This window comes from Centroberyx gerrardi, chromosome 13 (assembly GCF_048128805.1).
Source record: "Centroberyx gerrardi isolate f3 chromosome 13, fCenGer3.hap1.cur.20231027, whole genome shotgun sequence".
NCBI classification, from domain to species: Eukaryota; Metazoa; Chordata; class Actinopteri; order Beryciformes; family Berycidae; genus Centroberyx; species Centroberyx gerrardi.
Genome location: NC_136009.1, coordinates 31,622,438 through 31,628,437, shown reverse-complemented (window position 1 = coordinate 31,628,437; position 6,000 = coordinate 31,622,438). Strand labels below are relative to the sequence as shown.

General features: G+C 48.9%; 1 pseudogene; it reads right to left on the bottom strand.

The window, feature by feature from the left end:
* Nucleotides 1–1,823: 1,823 nt before the first annotated feature.
* On the bottom strand, nt 1,824–5,710 carry LOC139922664 (F-box/LRR-repeat protein 7-like; annotated as a pseudogene).
* Between the last annotated feature and the right edge of the window lie 290 nt (nt 5,711–6,000).

The following is a 6,000-nucleotide window of genomic DNA, read 5'->3' as shown; positions in this document are numbered from 1 at the left end:
TGCAGGAGGAGGCAGGAAGCAGGAGGCTGCAGGAGGCTACAGGAGGAGGCAGGAGGCTGCAGGAAGCTGCAGGAGGCAGGAGGCTACAGGAGGAGGCAGGAGGCAGGAGGCTGCAGGAGGCTACAGGAGGAGGCAGGAGGCAGGAGGCTGCAGGAGGAGGCAGGAGGCTACAGGAGGCTGCAGGAGGAGGCAGGAGGCTACAGGAGGCTACAGGAGGCTGCAGGAGGAGGCAGGAGGCTGCAGGAGGCTACAGGAGGAGGCAGGAGGCTGCAGGAGGAGGCAGGAGGCTACAGGAGGCTGCAGGAGGAGGCAGGAGGCTACAGGAGGCTACAGGAGGAGGCAGGAGGCAGGAGGCTGCAGGAGGAGGCAGGAGGCTACAGGAGGCTACAGGAGGAGGCAGGAGGCAGGAGGCTACAGGAGGAGGCAGGAGGCTGCAGGAGGAGGCACGAGGCTGCAGGAGGCTACAGGAGGAGGCAGGAGGCAGGAGGCTACAGGAGGAGGCAGGAGGCTACAGGAGGAGGCAGGAGGCAGGAGGCTGCAGGAGGCAAAAGGCTGCAGGAGGAGGCAGGAGGCTACAGGAGGAGGCAGGAGGCTACAGGAGGAGGCAGGAGGTTGCAGGAGGCTACAGGAGGCTACAGGAGGAGGCAGGAGGCTGCAGGAGGCTACAGGAGGAGGCAGGAGGCTACAGGAGGCTGCAGGAGGCTACAGGAGGAGGCAGGAGGCTACAGGAGGCTGCAGGAGGAGGCAGGAGGAGGCAGGACGCTACAGGAGGAGGCAGGAGGCTACAGGAGGAGACAGGAGGAGGCAGGAGGAGGCAGGAGGAGGCAGGAGGCTGCAGGCAGCCCAAATTAAACATACTGTTTAATTTGAGTGGTGGTGAAGCCTCCTGCCTCCTCCTGTAGCCTTTCATAATTTTTAATTTTTATTTCATTTGCCATATTTTTATTTTTCCATTTTTCTTGCTGTATATTATTATCTGCTGCTGCAACGACTCAATTTCCCCACAGGAAATTAAAGTATCTAATCTTATAGGAAACAGGTTTATTTGGTCAAATCTTCACAGACTTTGGTTTGACAATAATGAAACCTAATTGGAGACGATGCTCACCTACTTACCAGTCAGTTCTTATACAAGGAACAACCAGAGGCCGCCAAGCTTCATGAACACTGAATCGTTTATTTCACAAAACCAGTGAAATAACTGGGATCATACTCATTCTCAAATCGTCTGAGCAAACTTACATTTTTGAGGTGCTAGACAGAATTAACAAGTAACACTGAGCTCAAATGTAGATTTTCTTCTAAAAAATAAACCTGATGACCAGAATCCCCGTTCTGGAAGGATGACATGTAAACTTTTGGTTAAAGCTAATTTTAGAGCGACGCCTGAAACTCGAGTTCAGGAAAGCCCTCGGGCTGGTGGGTGTCATGGCAACGTGACCCCGGTGACCCCGGTGACCCCGGTGACCCCCTGTCTGTCCATCAGAAATATGAATCTATGAGACAAACAGGACTGTCATTTTTCATAACAGAGTTGCATCACATTTCAGTGGCATCCAAAAGCATCTGAGAACTCTGGATCTCATCTCTCTGAAGTTAATACTTCACTGTTCAAGTAAGAATAACACTGTTATTATGCCTTCATTAAAAAGTCTCCCTTTAGATAGAAAACAAAATAAAAATAACTTAAAACAGTCATTTAAAGATGAAATCTCACATCAACAAAGTCAGTTGTGACTGAAACCTGCAGCGGCTGTTTGGACTGTTGGACTTCATGAAGATGGAGAACTGCTGCTGTTATCTGTAAAAACAGGCTGATGTTGTCAGAAGAAGGCGGGGTTTGTGTGTTCGATGACGCAGCGTTTACAGTAGCGTTTTACGAAGCGCAGAGAAGGTCGCAGCAGTTTGCCGCCACCATGTGAAGGCCACGCCCACTGATGCTCTCACATGACTTGAGGCCGAGGCGCTTCAGGTTGAAACAGTTCAGCGCCAGCGGCTCCAGTCCCGCGTCCGACACCAGCGGGCATTTCCCGACGTCCAGAGACTTGAGTTTGGCGCAGCTCTTAGCCCGGTGCTCCAACCCGTGGTCCGTTAGCCCCTCACAGCCTCGGGACAGTACTTTGCGATGTAACGTACACCGACGTCGGTAATCCGGCCGCAGTGCGCTACGCTCAAGTACTGCAGATTTCCCTCCAGCCTGGCGATCTCCCGCAGACCGAAGTCGCTGACGTAGCGACAGTCGCTGACGTAGCGACAGTCGCTAACGCTGAGCTCGCGGATGGAGGAGCAGTAGGTGACCAGGTAGCGCAGACCTTCATCGGTCAGACGGATGCAGCGCCGCAGGTACAGGTGGCTGATCTGGGCGCAGTGGGCGGCGACGGTGTGAAGACCTTCATCCTCCAGAGCGAAGCAGTCCGTCATGTCCAGGTAGCGGATGGAAGTGAGCGGCCGTGGACCGGAGACAGATCTCAGGTCAGACTGATGCAGCTCACCTGGAGGACAGAAACAAGACAGGAACTGATCAGATCTGACCTAGGATCAGATCTAGGATCTGCATTGACTAACTGCTCTGACCCAAACCTAAGCCAGTCTGGAGGATGGGAGTTAACCTCAGATCAGATTCAGGCTGGCCGGTGAAAACCAAAATGAACAGCGATGGACTCTGTTCTTCTGTTCTGGGTCGAGCCTTGGAGCTCCAGCAGGCCCAACATGACAACATGATCCATCATGCTGTCATGTTCAGTTTAATGGACACTGGACTAGAAAACATTTCCAGACGCTACAAACTAAACTAATGATTCCTGAAAGAAAAACAAAAGCCAGTCTTTCCACTGAAAAGCTTCCTGGGAGTCGTGACTGATAAAACTGTTAAAACTGAGAAAACTGATAAAGCTGCGGGCATTATCAATAAAACCAGCAGTTTGTTAATCAGAAATGTTACCTCATGTACCACAATACTGATATCATGAATACACACTGTGCATATTAATCTCTTCAAGATCCAGACGTTACTTTGTGAGATCGGCTTTGAGCAACGACATTAATACAAAGAAAACCTGCATTTTATTTGAAAATCAGTGTTTCACTTTGACTGGGGGGCAACTTTGGTTTCTAGACCCAGTAGGAGTAGTCAGCTAGTCGGCTAGTCGGTTAGTCAGGTAGTCAGGTAGTAAGTTGGTTAGTTAGTTAGTTGGTTAGTTAGTTAGTTGGTTAGTTAGTTAGTTGGTTAGCTAGTTAGTTGTTTAGCTTTAGCCCGGAAGCTGAAGCAGCGGCGTACCGGCGATGTCCAGGTGCTCCAGGTTCAGGCAGCGGGTCCAGCACGGCCTCATTGGAGATGTTGTGGCAGCCGGCGACCTCCAGGGGTCACGGCGTTCAGGCCGCGGTCAGCCTGCGGCAGCCGCTGACGACCGGCGCCTCCAGCATCAGGCAGATGTTGGGCGTGTCCCGGCAGAGCCGGCGGGTCAGAGCCGCCAGCGCCCGGTCCACCTGCAGGACGCCGCCGCTCAACCGCACGCGACGCCACAGCCGAGGGTCCCACGCCAGCCGGTACCGACGGCGACACACACCGGCACAGCTGATTGGACGACTGCAGGGAGAAGATGTGCAGAAAGAGCCGGTCGTGGAGCCGGTGGACCGGACGCGACTCCTGGTACCCGGCAACAGAGATCACCATGGCAACTGCCTCCGAGGAGGAAGAGGAGGAGTCATTGAGCGGGGAGAAGAAGGGGAGAGAGGAGGAGAGAGGAGGGAGGAAGATGGCGGGGCTTGGAGTGCTCAGGGTCCGAATACTGAGGGAGAGAGAGAGAAAGAGAGGGAGGGAGAGAGAGAGAGACAGAGAGAGAGAGAGAGAGAGACAGAGAGAGAGAGAGACAGAGAGAGAGAGAGAGACAGAGACAGAGACAGAGAGAGAGAGACAGAGACAGAGAGAGAGACAGAGACAGAGAGAGAGAGAGAGAGAGAGACAGAGACAGAGAGAGAGAGAGAGAGAGAGACAGAGACAGAGAGAGAGAGAGAGAGACAGAGACAGAGAGAGAGACAGAGACAGAGAGAGAGAGACAGAGAGAGAGACAGAGAGAGAGAGAGAGACAGAGACAGAGAGAGAGAGAGAGAGACAGAGAGAGAGACAGAGACAGAGAGAGAGAGAGAGAGAGAGAGACAGAGACAGAGAGAGAGAGGGAGAGAGAGAGGTGGACTGGTTTGATCCAGTAAATATCAATGTCTCTGTTCCTGTATTAAATGTAAAGCTTCTTTCCACAGCATGTTTTGGTCTAAACTGACGAGGCTGAATCTGTTCTAGTCTAACTGAACCTGCCATCTGAACAATGTGAATTATTACATGCACTGCAGTTCTAGTGGTGTGTATTGGTTTGCTGCTCCATTGATTTTCAATGGGGTGAAATGTTTCCAAACAGATATGAGATTAGTTGTAATTATAGTTATTTCACAGCGACCTGCGATGTTTTATCTGATGAGGCTAACAGGCCAAATGTGTGTGTGTGTGTGTGTGTAGGTGTGTGTGTGTGTGTGTGTGTGTGTGTGTGTGTGTGTGTGTGTAGGTGTGTGTGTGTGTGTGTGTGTGTTGGCCCCTCCCTGTCCCTCAGTCAGAGTCTATCTGCCCCCTAGTGGCCGTTAGGAGACTTTCACTCTCACAGTTGAAACTGCTTGTTGGAAAAGATGAAGACCAAACAATGTTCATTTAGGAGAAACTTTAATTCTGACAAACAATTACAGAAAACTAGATAGAAGTTTAGCTTGGAATGATGAGATGACAATAAAATACCAAATGTTGCTAAAGAAAGATATTTCAACCTGTCAATCATCAACAACAGACTCTAAGACTGTGGGGCCCAAACTGGCCCCCGGGCCACAGTTTGACCCTCCAGAGGGGGTCAGAAATATGAGATAATTTAGAATAGATAAAAGCTTCTGTATAAACACAAAGGTATATTATTCAAATGCACATATTTATTCTGTCTGGTAGGTTAATATTTTTAATTGATTGTCTTTGTCTCAATAAGCTCCACTGCTGTTATTTTAGTTACATACTTTTTCATACTTTCATACATATATTTCTATTCTGCCTGTTCTCTTTATATAACCTCATTTTACTAGATTCTTACTATATCATATTATATTTTTCTTTTCTGTATCCTATTACTTTTTACTGATTTCCCACAGGATCAATAAAGTTTTGTCTCATTTCATTTTATTGTGGCGGACTCTATGGACATTATTCACCATAATCTGTGGTTTGGGTATGTTTAACAGTTATATTGTGTGCGTCTCAGGGTTAAGCAGACACGGTCCCTTTAAGAAAGTCTGGTTTCCTGAGTGACGTCAGCTCGACGTAGTGTTGTTGTGTTTTTGGGCAGCGCGATGTAACTTCTCTTGCTCTGCTGGTTTCTAATAAATAACACACGAGTTGGTGTAGTCAACGAGAGAAGTTGTCCGTCTCCACATTCCTGCCACTTCTACATTATAATAATAATCACTATTCTCTGTGTTTCAGTCTGAAGGATTATGATTAAGGATCAGGAACAGGAGCTAGAACAGAGTTTTTTTTAAGTTAGTTACAAGTTAGTTTTATTTCATTAACGGAGTTAATAAAAAACAACTTTATTAACTGTATTACGCCAACACTTCTAATACAGTTAATAAAGTTGTTTTTTATTACTTCGGGGTTGTTTGTTGGTCCACACTTGAGCCACATGATTCTGCGGGAGAACCCGTCTACACAGCCGGATATCTCAATGCCAAACGGCTTTAATTTGTCATACCCGTCTACATGCCACAAGTACTTTGGACCCATAGAATAGTCCGTGTGTCTAATAAACGTACGACGTGTCCACGACAAGGTTCCGCGTGGGTTCAGTTCACGAAGCATTGGCATTACCGTCTCCCTTTTAACACAGAGGCCATGTTTCTGCTTCAAAGTCAACCACATAGTTCTGTATCCAAACATCTGTCCAGGGGCCTGCACTACGAAGCAGGATTTGGGGT